This window comes from Rhinatrema bivittatum, unplaced genomic scaffold (genome assembly GCF_901001135.1).
Source record: "Rhinatrema bivittatum unplaced genomic scaffold, aRhiBiv1.1, whole genome shotgun sequence".
In the NCBI taxonomy this organism is placed as follows: domain Eukaryota; kingdom Metazoa; phylum Chordata; class Amphibia; order Gymnophiona; family Rhinatrematidae; genus Rhinatrema; species Rhinatrema bivittatum.
Window position 1 is genome coordinate 40222 of NW_021820906.1, and position 15301 is coordinate 55522.

At 45.6% G+C, this 15301-nt stretch overlaps 1 long non-coding RNA gene across 1 annotated transcript; it reads right to left on the bottom strand.

Moving 5' to 3' along the window:
* Window positions 1–5248: 5248 nt before the first annotated feature.
* Window positions 5249–5789, bottom strand: LOC115082282. Its single transcript, XR_003854120.1, has 3 exons — window positions 5707–5789; window positions 5477–5537; window positions 5249–5378 (listed from the first exon to the last, which is right to left on the bottom strand). It is a non-coding gene; the product is annotated as an uncharacterized LOC115082282 (long non-coding RNA).
* Between the last annotated feature and the right edge of the window lie 9512 nt (window positions 5790–15301).

Consider the following 15301-nt stretch of genomic DNA (forward strand, 5'->3'; position numbering starts at 1 on the left):
ATACGATTCCCTCCCCCTCCCAGCCGAAATCGATCGTTAAGACGATCGAGGACACGATTCACATCCCTATTAATTAACATTGAACATTGGACATTGAACATAAACATTGAACATTGAACATATTAATTAAATTAACGAATTAGTATATATTGCTGACAGTTAATAAATAATAACTAATAAATAAATAGCGTGGTTATAAGGTTCTAACATGATTGAATATAATATATATGATTATAAAGGTATAAGATAAATAAATGACCCGATTATTTCAACTGGTCTCTTTGTGAAGTTATATGCTGTGGGATGGGGAGAGAGCGAATAGTCTGAAACATGACTTTCTTCCTGCTCTTAGCTTTCTGGGAATGCTTGTTTAAACAACCAAGTCTTAAGTTTCTTTTTGAATGTAGCGTGGTCAGGTTCAAGGCGGAGGTCTGGAGGTAGCGAGTTCCATAGTGAAGGGCCCGCTGTGGAAAGCACGCGTTTCCTCAGGGAGGATTTAGCCGGTTGGGTGATTAGTCTGTTCTGATACGCACTTCGCGTCGGTTTCATGGAGGTGTGTAGCTGAATTTGAAACGTTAAGTTGAGAGGAGCTATGTTGTGTAGTGCCTTGTGTATCATCATTATGGACTTGAATTGGATCCTGTATTTAATTGGAAGCCAGTGGAGGTGATGAAGGATTGGAGTGATGTGGTCTCTTTTTGGCGTTTGAGAGGATTCTTGCAGAGGCATTTAGGACCATCTGAAGTGGTTTGGTGGTGCATGCTGGTAGGCCTAGTAGGAGGGAGTTACAGTAGTCCAGTTTGGGTAGTATGATGGCTTGAAGTACCATGCGGAAGTCTCTGTATAGCAGGAGTGGCTTTAGTTTCTTTAAGGTCTGTAGTTTAAAGAAACATTCTTTTGTTGTGTTATTAACGAATTTGTTGAGGCTGAATCCGTTGTCTAAAATGATCCCCAGGTCTTTTACTTGTTGAGAGGTGGAGTGCAAGGAAGTATCCGTAAGTTGACTAGAGATAGGAGGTGTGGGTGATACATAGTTTTCTGGTGCTATAAAGAGGAGTTCGGTTTTGTTTGTGTTTAAAACCAGGTTGAGGCTGGCGAGTAGTTTGTTGATAGCTGACAGGCATGTATTCCAGTATGACATTGCTTTGTGTAGTGAATTGGTTATTTACTCTTTCAGATAATAGAAAGACTAGGGGCACTCCATGAAGTTAGCATGTGGCACATTTAAAACTAATCGGAGAAAGTTCTTTTTTACTCAACGCACAATTAAACTCTGTAATTTGTTGCCAGAAGATGTGGTTAGTGCAGTTAGTATAGCTGTGTTTAAAAAAGGATTGCATAAGTTCTTGGAGGAGAAGTCCATTACCTGCTATTAATTAAGTTGACTTAGAAAATAACCACCGCTATTACTAGCAATGGTAACATGGAATAGACTTAGATTTTGGGTACTTACCAGGTTCTTATGGCCTGGATTGGCCACTGTTGGAAAAGACTATTAGCATTTCTGTGCCACATGGAGACTTTGACGGCAAAGAGCTCCACAAGCGTCAATGGAAACAAGTCCAACAACTTGCCAACTCCATTTGGAGTCATTGGAAGAAAGAGTACTTGATGACTCTCCAGTATCGAAGCAAGTGGCAATCCAACTAGCCCAACATCTGAGAAGGTGACCTCATCCTTCTCAGAAACAGCCAAGCCCAATGCAACAGCTGGCCTTAAGGGGCTCATCATCAAGACTTACCCCGGAAATGACGGACGTGTTTGCAAGATTGAAGTAAAGACTGTGAACCAAGGGACAGCCAAGATCTTCTACAGGCTCATCAATGAGGTAGTGCTCCTCATGCCGCATGAAGAGAACTCCATGGACCATTGTCCACTTCAGAGACTCCTTCTCTCTTTGTGTTGTCTGTCTCTCATTTCAGCTTGGTGAAACCCTTTGAAGAAGACATCGCCTGGATGACTGAGAGACCGAGATGATCGAGAACTTCCCTGAACGTTGAAGGATCCAGTTATAGTGAACTTTGCACTGTTGCATAATGATATAAGAACTGATATAATGGTATCTTGCGATACCAGATGAGGAGTGTTCTGTCCCCAGCAGTGGGTACATGCTTGTATCTGTATATATCATAGTTTAACTGTGTTTAGTGCAGTCCTCCCTTCTGAGGATTCTTAATACTGAAACATTTTTTGTAGCCCATGATAAAAATCTGTCAGCCTTTGCCTTTAAGAGGAGCCTTTGCTCTTAAGAGAAGCTCCCTCCCCCCCTCCACTTTCTCTCACTATTGAAAGAGCTTGAATGCCCCTCAATCTAACTTGAGTCTTCCTAGGTGCCTCATAGGCTCAAGGGACTGCCCTTCATGCTCCCCCTGTGTTACATGGTTCTTAGGCTCGCTGCCATTGGACCTTGCTCCCTGCCCCCAGCTTGTGGAGGCGTTTCCTTTAGCAGCTCTCAATGAGAGTTCAGTCTTGTTCCACGCTTGCTTCTGAGCCATCAGCGCTCTGTAAAAACCTGTGAAACGATCAGGTTTTTTACCTTCTCTCTTACTTTATTTGTTGAGTTTTATATACCGTCATTTGGTAGAGCCAGCACAACAGTTTACAAAAGTATACATTTTTCTTAGCAGTTGTGTAACAGAAAAGCAATGTGAACGTTATATTTTCTTAGCAGTTGTCCTTCTTCTAAGGACTAAATGAGCCTCATATTCCTCATGCTTCCTACCTCTACCATAAACCAACTCCTGCAACACAAGAGACTCCCTTCCCCCTTCTCCTGCCTCATCTCCAGTTACCAAAGATCTTTGCCTTGGGGCTTGCATTTGAATTGCAGCAATTGTAAGTAGAATTTACTTGTACAATAAATAATTACAAACTTAAAGAATCTTTGTCTTGAGGACTGATTGGAGAGAAAGTTTAGCTGCATGAATAGGAAAAAGCATGGCTGTTTACCTGATTCAGAACACATCTACACTTAGTAAGATCCCCATCGTACCTTGGAGGAGGATGCAGATGATGCGTGGGGTCAGCAGGCTGTTCTGGATATACTATATGAGTGTTTATATGCGTGTGTGTGTATGCATTTTATATGTTTCTGTGTATGTGGTTGTAGAGGAGTGTGTGTGTGTGTGTGTGTGTGAGAACCTGTAGGCATGTATGTCTGTGTGTTTGTGAGAGTTTATGTGTGCGTGTGTATTTGGGGGAAGCCTGTGTATTTGAATGGGTACCTATGTGTGTGTGTGTTTTTGTATGTGTGTGGTGGAGTCTGTGTGTGTGTAAGTGTGTGTGGAGTAGCCTGAGTCTGTGTGTGTGTGTGTGAGATCCTGTGTTTATATATATGTGTATGTATCTGTGCCTGTGCAGAGCATATTGGCTTTGCTGAGTGCACCTTCCAATGTTCCAGGCACCACCTGGTGGCCACAAACAGACAAGACAGTGTGATTGACAGAAGCCTTTTATATATTTTCTGTAGAAGATATATGAAACAAAATGAAAAATATTTGATAAAGCCCATAAAATGCAACATATAAAAAAATGGAAAAAAGACACCTCTAGAAAATTGCCCTGTCTAATATTCACTAAAATGTTATCACTGTGTGTGCATTCTGTTACAAATCCCAGCCACAGGACTCCACGGCCGGGCTCTCACCTCCACTTCTGCCGGCTCCAAGGCTGCTCACGGCATTCCCCGCTCCTCTCTGGGCCGCGGCTGGGCCTCTCCATGGCGGCGTCCCCACGAGGCAGATGCCACCAAGCTCCCCCTGCAGACTCCACCCCCTAGGCGCGCACGCTGGAGGCTGAAATTTAAAGGGGTCGCAGCAGCTGGACTTAGGTGGGCCTCCGTCTGAGGTCCTCTAGGGATGACGAGAGAGTCAGCCAGGGGCCAGCAGCGGTAGTACAAGTAGGTGATAAGGTCCGGACAAGGCAGAGTCCCAGAGACCCGGGCGCCAAGGAGAACAGGAGATAGACAGAGGGTGCCCAAGTAAGAACAGGCCGAAGCTGAGAAGCCAAGTCCAGAGTAGGTTCACCGGGAGCGTCGTAGAGCAAGATGAAGTCAGGGCAGGTGGCAGGCAAGGAAGAGTGGCAAGACAAGCATGGATCAAAACCAGGAGTCAGATAGAGAATGATCAGGCAAGGCAAAGGTCAAGTCAGGAGATGGGCAGGAACGTAGTCAGACGTAGCAGGGGGGTCAAAGCCAGGAGTCAAACAGTAGCATGGTCAGACGAAGCAGAGGACAAAGCCAGGGGTCAAACAGTAGCATGGTCAGACGAAGCGGAGGTCAAAGCCAGGAGTCAATCAGTAGGAGACAAGCAGGGTAGACACGGGACACAGGAGCAGGAACAGATACCAAGATCAGAAACAGGAACACAGACGAAGCAGGTACAAGTCCGGAACCAGGAACACGGAGGAAACGTAGGAACAAGCAACTAAGCACATGACTAGCGTGGAGAACTGTTGCCAAGGCGAACTTTGACCATCAGAGCTCGCCCTAAATAGTCCCAGGTTGATGACTTCACTGAAAGGGGCCAGCAGCCTTAGCCTGCCGCGGCCCCTTTAAATGACCTGAGGAGTAGTGCGCGCATGTGCGCCTAACGGGCAGCGGCATCCCTGCTGCACTCTCGGCCCACCAGTGGCAGGCAAGCTGCGAAGAGGATGGCAGCCCCAGAACCCCACTGCCACATCATGCAGCCAGGGCCCACCCCTGGCGAGGCGGCAGAGCATTGGGTGAGGAAGGCTGGTCGCTGAGATCACAGCCGGCCGACGCAACACCTGTGGTGAACCTCGTCCAGAGGAACTACCAAATCTGACACTACAACACGCAGGCATAGGTTCTGCCATCACATCTCTCCTATGACTGTGACATTGACTTCATTCTAGGGAAGACACGACCCAGGGGTAGAATCTATCCACTCTTTGTGCCAGCAGAGATGTAGCATGAGGCGCATAGCATTAAGGCAGAGTAGCATAGGAGATGCCAGTCATTCCATTGGTAAATTTATAAACCCAAACAATATAACATGAAAAAATTATGAATTCAAAAAGAGACCTGTTATATGGATGTCAATAATCTGAGTGTACCTTCATACGATGCTGTAAAAAAATACGGCTATCGTGACTGTGAAGCCTATGTGTAGGCTTTAAAAATCATTAGGTACCCCAGTGTTGGAATGCAAACTTTTGTAGTGCTCACTGTCCACTGTGCAATTGTTGCTGAAATGATCATGTGGATACTGTTGCAATATTCACTTATCTCAAAATTGTAGTCGGTCTTGCCTCAGCCGACATCCTGATGTTTCGGAGGCTGGCTCCTTCTTCAAGGGCTGGATATGCGCAAGAGAGACCGGTATTCCAGTGAAACATTAGATGTTGTGACAGTGAATCTGGTGGAACACAGGTAAAGTGTGCAAAAAAAAAAGGAGACATCTTTTAGTTATTGAAAAAACAATTAACTTAGGCTGAGATGTAGAGAGATACATACTTGATTACTGTGCCAGCAATGTTCAACTTGTTAAGTTTGTATAGCGGTCTGTGAAGCTCCGCTGTGGAGGAAATGAAATGACCAGAGAACTGTTTACTCTGTCTTAACTGCTGTAATTGTTAGCCTGCTTGTTAAAACCTGCAAACGGGCAGAAAAGGCTGCTGTTTTTTTTAAAACTTGAAGTGGTAAAAGTTGTGCTCAAATCTCGGAGTAAAATTTAAAGTACTTACTGAAAAACAAGCGGCTGCTCCCACGACTCTGTGCTGGCGCGAAAACGCCGGCAGAAGACTCCATATTTAAAGGGAGAACCCTCTGTGAGAAAGAGGGCGGAGCTGTGGGGCGTCACTGGCTGCTGTGCTGAAAAAAAACTTGCCGGACTGAAAATGAATGACGTTTGCCATGTTAAACAAAGCAACCTCAGCTAAACAAACTTAACAAGTTGAACATTGCTGGCACAGTAATCAAGTATGTATCTCTCTACATCTCAGCCTAAGTTAATTGTTTTTTCAATAACTAAAAGATGTCTCCTTTTTTTTTTTGCACACTTTACCTGTGTTCCACCAGATTCACTGTCACAACATCTAATGTTTCACTGGAATACCGGTCTCTCTTGCGCATATCCAGCCCTTGAAGAAGGAGCCAGCCTCCGAAACATCAGGATGTCGGCTGAGGCAAGACCGACTACAATTTTGAGATAAGTGAATATTGCAACAGTATCCACGTGATCATTTCAGCAACAATTGCACAGTGGACAGTGAGCACTACAAAAGTTTGCATTCCAACACTGGGGTACCTAATGATTTTTAAAGCCTACACATAGGCTTCACAGTCACGATAGCCGTATTTTTTTACAGCATCGTATGAAGGTACACTCAGATTATTGACATCCATATAACAGGTCTCTTTTTGAAGTCATTCCATTGGAGCATACAAAAAACCATAAACGGGGTGCTCCTCTCTGTCAAAGTATGGCTGAACCTGGCTGACCCACCAGTTCAGTTGGATATGTTTGTGTCACAGAGTAAGCCATGCACATCTTAGGTAGATAGGTACCTAAGTGCGCAGTACAGAGGAACTGTGAGTGGGCCATGAAACCAGTTATGGTTCATGGAGCAATGCAGCAAATGTGCAAAAGAATGGATAGCTGTGCAAAGAGCAAGAGATGGCAAGAAGGTGAGTACCATAGCTGAAGAATGGTATTAAATCCTGAGGAATGTTTCAATAGGTTTGCAAAGCAATATATGGGTAGGGTATGAAGAAACATGGGCAGGTACTGTAGGGAAATGGGGATTTGGCAAGAACCTTGAACACAGCTGGAATAGGAGGAACCACCCTCAGTTATCTAGACCAGCTTGGAAAGGCAGCAGCAGCAGTGGTGCTAGTATATTTTAAGAACTGAAGTAGTAGGAGCAGAGCAACACAGTGAAAATGGTATCCATAATACCCCCAAAGGCATTTGCTAATTCTTGCACATGCACAGAGCACCATAGTGTGGCAACAATGGCTTGGAGCAGTGGTAGCAGAAGGAGTGTCAGTTAATAATTTTAAAAAATTGGAATGTTAGGAGCAGAGCAAATTGGCAAAAAGTGTAGCTGTAACATCCCCAAAGCTGTGGTGGTATCAGTGTCAGTTCATGTAGAATTTGTAAAAAAATACCTTTGCAGGCAGAAAATGTAGCATTGTCAGGGAATGCAAAGTTTATTGGAAATTAATAAGGATCCTGACTTTGCTAAAACTATTTTGATATGGTTGGAGCATGGCATCCTGAAGCTGGACGTGTCAGGCCACAGGGAACATGGTTGCAGCAAGACAGGCTTATGCAGGATACGTCAGGCCTGGTTGGATATGGTGGAGCATGGGATTCTGCAGCTGGAAGTGTCAGGCCATGGAAGTCATGGCTGCAGCCAGACAATTCTTGAAGTGAAGCAGGCTGGGGAAGTCAGTGGAGTCCTGCTTCACACTAATGGCATTTTGGGAAAAGGAGGCAGAGGAATCAGTGAAGTCATGCCTCAGATGTGGCATTAAGGAAAAAGGAGGCAGAGGATTTCTGTGGAGTCATGCTCAGATTTGGCATTTGGGGAAATGAAGGCAGAAGAACTCTGTGTAATCATGCCTCAGTGGTTTACACAGTGCCCCCTAGTCTTTCTACTATCCGAAAGAGTAAATAACCGATTCACATCTACCCGTTCTAGATCTCTCATGATTTTAAACACCTCTATCATATCCCCCCTCAGTCGTCTCTTCTCCAAGCTGAAAAGTCCTAACCTCTTTAGTCTTTCCTCATAGGGGAGCTGTTCCATTCCCCTTATCATTTTGGTAGCCCTTCTCTGTACCTTCTCCATCGCAATTATATCTTTTTTGAGATGCGGTGACCAGAATTGTACACAGTATTCAAGGTGCGGTCTCACCATGGAGCGATACAGAGGCATTATGACATTTTCCGTTTTATTCACCATTCCCTTTCTAATAATTCCCAACATTCTGTTTGCTTTCTTGACTGCCGCAGAACACTGTACCGACGATTTCAATGTGTTATCCACTATGACACCTAGATCTCTTTCTTGGATTGTAGCACCTAATATGGAACCCAACATTATGTAATTATAGAATGGGTTCTTTTTCCCTATATGCATCACCTTGCACTTATCCACATTAAATTTCATCTGCCATTTGGATGCCCAATTTTCCAGTCTCACAAGGTCTTCCTGCAATTTATCACAATCTGCTTGTGATTTAACAATCCACGAAAGGACATCGCCACCTACCCCATGACTTTTTACTTTTCCTAGAAGCCTCTCATGAGGAACTTTGTCAAACGCCTTCTGAAAATCCAAGTATACTATATCTACCGGTTCACCTTTATCCACATGTTTATTAACTCCTTCAAAAAAGTGAAGCAGATTTGTGAGGCAAGACTTGCCCTGGGTAAAGCCATGCTGACTTTGTTCCATTAAGCCATGTCTTTCTATATGTTCTGTGATTTTGATGTTTAGAACACTTTCCACTATTTTTCCTGGCACTGAAGTCAGGCTAACCGGTCTGTAGTTTCCCGGATCGCCCCTGGAGCCCTTTTTAAATATTGGGGTTACATTTGCTATCCTCCAGTCTTCAGGTACAATGGATGATTTTAATGATAAGTTACAAATTTTTACTTGTCAGTATCTCAATGTTCCAGTCTTTGCTGCCCCGGCCTCCATCCGGCCTGCCGTTTCTTGCCGTACCCTGCAGCAGGTCCAAAAGGGCTTGGAACGGTCGGAGGACTGTTCATAAGACCAACATTGCATTGTTGGGTCTTCCGAAGCGTGCAGGTCCGGAGGAGGGTCTGTCTTCCCAGTCATCACTCCAGCCTCGTTCCTGTCCAGCCCATGCTCGGGCATGCCACGCCTACCGCGGCACCTCCTCAGAGTTCCGCTGGGGTCGAGCCGTGGCCCAAGGACACACATCTCCTGGGAAGTGGGATCGCTCTCCTAGCACTCCCCAACAGTTTTTTATACTACTAGAAACATTACTGTTGGCACCTAAAAAAGATTTCGGAAACATGGCCCTTTTTATGAAGGTCACGAAAACTATTAGGCATATGAAATATGCAAGCTCCAAACATCTGTTCTTACATTCCAAATGTTGCAAAACAGGAAAAGAATATTCTGGAAAGAAGTGATGCACAAATACATGAAACTGAAATTAGAAATACTAGAACTAAACTCAGACAGGCACAGCGTTTGAGGTCAGGCACTTGTAGGGACGTACGGCCTGGACAGTAGATGGACAGGCACAGCATTTCATGTCAGGTACATGTGCTGATATTATCTGGAGCATAGGAGGCAGTTGGAGTTGCTGCAAGGCTTTTAATTGCTTTTATTCATCTTGCCATTCACAGGCAAAAATTTGGAAACCCAAGCAAAGGCAGGTTTATTTTCAAAAACACTAGCATTTCCATCAACTCTGGTGCCAGCCTTGAGCAGTGAGGGCTCATGATATCGCTGTCATTGAAAATACACGTTCACTGGGCACACTGGTTGGTGGACATGACAGATATCGCTGAGCCACTTTGGCTAGGTGTGGCCAGACAGTGGACTTGTGTGCCCAATATGCCAGTGGATCTGTCTGCATGTCTTCTGTGGGCTCTGAGAGATAAGGTGTCACTGACAGTTGTGCTGGGGTCTCTTTTGCTTGGGTGGCTGAGACTCACTCATGCAGGATGCTTTTTCTCTAGCCTGTAACAGAACAGATGATTCTTTATGGGCAACATTACTTTGGTGTACTGAAGTGGAGGAGGAGGAGGTTCTAGCTGTCGCTGACAGAGTGTTGCTCCTGCTTAGGCTAGCACAACTCTCTGAAGTGCCTGCCGCTGTTTCCTTCTCTGCTTCATGCCTAATCTGTCTCTACCTATAGCGCTCCTGATCACAGACTTTTGCTAACAGCAGGTCCTTCATAAGTGAGAGACAATTGGACTGTAGGGCGAGTTTCCCTATCACACAGGGATCACAGACTGTGGCAAGCATGTATGTGTGGTCTTCTGTGAAAGGCCGTAATCTCTCTTGCAACCGCTGCTGTAGAAAGTCCAGACAATGCAGCACCTCAGCAGTCATTCCCTCTTCCTGTTTAAAGCCCTCCAAATTTTCATCCAGGAAATTAACTATAGGGATGATGTCAGCCAAGGTGGCACTTCTGGAGCTATTCTCCTCCATGACATCTTTGAAGGGCTGCAGGATTTTTACCAACTGACTCATGACTAACCAATCATGATGCCCTAGGGGATTCTGCACACCTATGTCCATTGAACCAGAAAATTCATGAAGGAGTGTCTGCAGCTCCACTAACCTCTGCAGCATCATAAAGGTGGAATTCTACTGGGTGGCAATGTCTTGAATGAGATGCTTGTGAGGCATATCCAAATCAGTCTGCTTTTGTCACAGAACCTGCTCCGCCTTCACACTTCTGTGGAAGTACGCTGCTATGTTCCTGCACTTGTGTATTAACGTATGCAGGTATTCATTCTCTTGGTGATTGAATTCCAACCCCAGAGCTGACTTCACTACCAGGTGCAGAGTGTGTGCAAAACTTCGTATGTTCCTAAAGCACCCATCGTATATTGCCTTAACCATGTTTGTACCATTGTCTGTGACAAAGAACACAGCCTGAGGATTTTTGTCTCGCTGGTGTAGTTGCCAGCCCGCCAGCATCTGTCTGATGCATGCTAGAATATTGGCTGAGGTATGGGCCTGGTCTGTCAGGTGGTGTGCAGTAAATCCCACCTCCACCCTGATACTTGTTCACTAATAGAGCTGCTGCCTGCCCCTGCCTCAGCCAGGTCCCACCAGTGTCCTGTCAGGGAGAGGTAAGAGTGTGCAGCATGCATGGCGGTCCAGATATCACAGGTGAAATGCACACTCCCCTGTGCCTTAGCTAGCAGCACTTGGATGCGACTGCGACACTGGTTGTACAGGCTGGGGATGACTTTCTGCTAAATGTGGTTCTGGAGGGGACTTTGTAATTTGGAACTAAGACCTTCAGCAAATGCTTGAAACCCATATCCTCCACTATCTGCAAGGGCTGGTCATCAAGGGCAATCATTTCCAAAATGCTCCTGGTTACAACTTTTGAGGCTACCTGCTTCCTACCCCGGGATAGTGTTACCGCACACCATCCCATTTCATCCATGGTGGGTTGTCGCTTCTGCCACATGGCAGAGGGCTCTGGCCTGCCACCTGACTGCTAGAAGGGGCTGAGGGTGTGGGGTGACTCTGCTCCTTTTCAACCACTTTACACTGCGTGGAAAAAGGGGTCCCCTGACTGGTACTGCCACCATCCCCAGATAGCAGTACTGTTGTTGGGTGTTAGCTCTTCATTAGATGCGACATGCCAAAATTAGATAGATGTCCCATTTGCTAGCCTCTGCTAATAGCCCTGGCACAGTAATTACACTGAGCAAAACGCAGGTCCTCCATCACTTTAAAGTGGATCCATATTGCAGATTTCTTTCGTGGTCCCTTCTCTATAGCCTTCGGGGTGGATGCTGACAGTGTAGCTGAAGGAGTGGGTGCACCCTGAAAAGCAATGCCAGGGGCATTAGTCACACTCTGTGGCTGCGTTGACTGCTCTTCCTCTACATCATCATCAGTTTCATCTCTTCCCTGCAGCACTGAAGTGGAGGCTAAGACAGGACTAACTAATCCTCCTAAACCTTCTCCAGCTATTACTTCTTCCATTTATGATGATGAGAATCCCACAAAAGATGATTCTTCATCGGAATCGCAAACAGTGCCTGTGCTACATTGTCAATGCTAAGTCGAGTCTGCTGTCGCACTGCTACTTTTGGGTGTCGCCATTTTGTCTGGCATGACTTGGCCTCCCCTTCCCTCACCTCCAAAACTACAGGGTCAGAAACAGGTGGTGGCGATGCATCATCTTTAAATTTCATTTTTTTTCTGGATGGAACTGCCTGCCATTCCAGAGATTTTAGATTGGAATAGCTCCCTTTTTAACTTTAATGGGGGACTGGCACTGCCTTTTGAAGTGCCTCCTCTGCCAGTCCCAATCACTCGACCATGTCTAGCATTCCCTGGCATTATGGATTTAAAAGAAGCCGCCGATCGCAGCGGTGAGTCAGCCACGCCCCCTTGAAAGGCACTAGTTGGGAAGCTTCCTATCAGGAAGCGCTGAAAAGATCTTTAAATCGGAGCACTTCTCACCGGCGTCCCTCTTGCACTCGCCCGCTCCCAGCAGCAAACCTCCACACCACCTCCTCTGCTGAGGCTCATGAGGCCCCAAACGGGGCTAGAACCTGCTTGCTCTCCACCAGCAAGCCGTGCAGAGGAGGCCATCGGGACCGGAAACAACGAGGAGAGGGAAGGAAGAAAATTTAAAAAACTAAAAGAAGCTGCCGATCGCAGCGGTGAGTCAGCCACACACCCCTGAAAGGCATTAGGCCTATCAGGAAGCACAGAAAAGATCTTTAAATCGGAGCACTTCTCACCGGCGTCACGCGCTGGGCGTCGCACGCGCGAAGGAGTGTGACCTAAGGGGACTGCCCCTTAGTGCGCCCCTTTGTGAGCCCAAGGAATTAGGACTAAGGCCCGTCGTCACAGCCAACATACTTACTGCCCCTCCAACTTCCTCCAGCCTCTCCAGCATTCATCCAGCCTTCTCAGCATTCATCCAACCTTCTCAGCATTCATCCACCCTTCTCAGCATTCATCAAGCCTTCTCCAGCATTCATCCAGCACTCATCCAGCACTTATCTCATCCTCTATCGCATAACTAGACCACTATGCCACCGGGATTCCCAATCCCTATTCTTCAGCGCAGCTGCTACAACTCAGATAAAACAATAATGCAATATCATTCACGCTCTTCCAAAAACCTCATCCCGATCCTGATCACCCCACTCAGCCAACTCCTAGGTCTCGCCTTATTCTCCCTAACTCTTTTCAATGCACAATCCATCACTAAGAAAACTCTGATCCTCAATGACTATCTCCTGGATGCCAAACCGGACATCTGCGCCATAACGGAAACCTGGCTTAAACCAACAGATATAGCCCTAATAAATCAACTCCCCACACAGATGTATGACTTCTTTTCCCTTCCCCGACTAAAAAAAGGGGAGGGGCCCTACTTCTAGCAACCAAAAAAGAGTTGAGAGTCTCCCAACTCCCAGTAAAATCGGACTCAAAACTGGAAATAGGCCTCTTCAAAACAATCCAACTCCAAATCCTCTTAGTTTACGCCCCTCCAGGACTCCTCGACTCGGATGCCTCCCTCATAATAGAATTAATTGCTAAACACATTAACCTGGACTCCCCCTCCTTGATCCTAGGAGATTTCAACCTTCACGTCAACAACACCTCACTCACAACCAACTGTGAAGCTTTACTCTCCACTCTTACAGCCATGGGCTTCCAACAGATTATCAACAAGCCTACCCACAAAGCAGGCCACACCCTGGACCTCATTTTCACAAAACTCTGGCATCACGCACTCATCCCCTCCGGTTTGCACTCCAGTCCCCTGGTCGGACCACTCACTAATCTCCGCTACTTTTTCAATAACAGAAACCCATAATCTTCACCCCCCCTCAACCCTCATTCACCTACAGAAAATCTTGCTCTTCTGATGACCTCAGCTTCCACCTGGCTAAAGAACTTCCACACTTAAACCTTTCAGATCCCAACTCAGCTTTAACTTCCTGGAGCAATATCATAGAGGAAATAGCAAATAAATTATGTCCACTTTCAACAAAAACACTCAACCAAAATTCCCCAAAGAGATAACCATGGTTCACCAATGAATTACGGAAACTCAAACAAATCCTCAGAAGAAAGGAAAACTTATGGCACAAAACCCCTTGCCCCAGCACACTTTGCACCTACAAATCTGCCCTCCACCACTACAGGAACTCTACCCTAAAGGCAAAAAGGGATTTCCACACTCACAAGATTCACGACTTTACATTTGATGCAAGAGCCCTCTTCTCCTACGTCTCCGAACTAACACAACCTAACACACCATCTATCCCCAATGAACAAGCACAATCCAAAGCTGATGAACTAGCCCTATTCTTCCAAAGTAAAATCACTAATCTCTTAACACTCTTGCCACCTAGCCACACCCCTCAGACTAGCTCCTACCACCTACTCAACAAAAGAATCACACTGGATTCGTTCGAACCTACCACCGCCTTAGAGATCCAAATCTCTGTTGAAGAAAATGAAACCTTCCTCCATCCCTTCGACCAAATACCATCAAAACTGCTTTTGCTAATACCCGAAACCATCTCCAAACCGCTAGCGGACATTATAAATTGTTCCTTAACACAGGGAATCTTCCCTGACGCCCAAAAAACTTGCCTCTCTTAAACCGCTACTAAAGAAGCCAGACTTGGATCCCAAGAACCCAAACAACTTCCGCCCAATCTCCAACCTGCCTTTTGTAGCAAAAATTCTGGAAAAACTGGTCAATTCGCAACTCTCCACCTACCTCGAAGATCACCAAATACTACACACCCCACACAATACGGATTTCGCAAGGATTTGAGCACTGAAACCCTACTCCTATCGCTAACAGACCAACTCATCATGGGCTTGGACAAAGGACAATCTTTCCTACTAATTCTACTGGACCTGTCGGCAGAGTTCGACACTGTCAACCATGCCACCCTCCTCAACCGCCTCTCGGACATAGGAATAACAGGCTCTGCTCACACATGGTTCAAAACATTCCTTTGTAACAGAGGTTACATAGTTAAAATCAATAATAAAGAATCCCCCCGCTACAATTCCTCACAAGGAGTTCCTCAAAGCTCCTCACTAAGATATATGTTGAACACTATTCAACATATATCTTCTTCTTCTATGCCAACTGTTAACTAACCTGCAACTAAAACATTTCTTACACGCGGACGACGTTCAAATTCTGATACCCATCAAAGAATCTATCACAAAAACTCTCAAATTCTGGGAAAACTGCCTCCAAGAGATCAACGGACTCCTCGCAAACCTAAACATGATTCTCCACTCGGCTAAAACGGAACTCCTCCTCATCACCCCCCGACAACAGCAACACCCCACAAATTGCTCCAATTAACACCATGGTTACACAAGCAAGAGACCTAGGGGTAGTAATAGACAAACACTTGAATCTAAAAACATTTATTAACAATACAACCAAGAACTGCTTCTACAAGCTGCAGGTAATTAAAAGAATGAAACCACTCCTACACTTTCATGACTTCAGAACAGTCCTACAATCTGTAATATTCTCCAAGATATATTATTGCAACTCTATCTTGCTAGGTCTCCCGTCCTCATCCATCAAACCACTTCA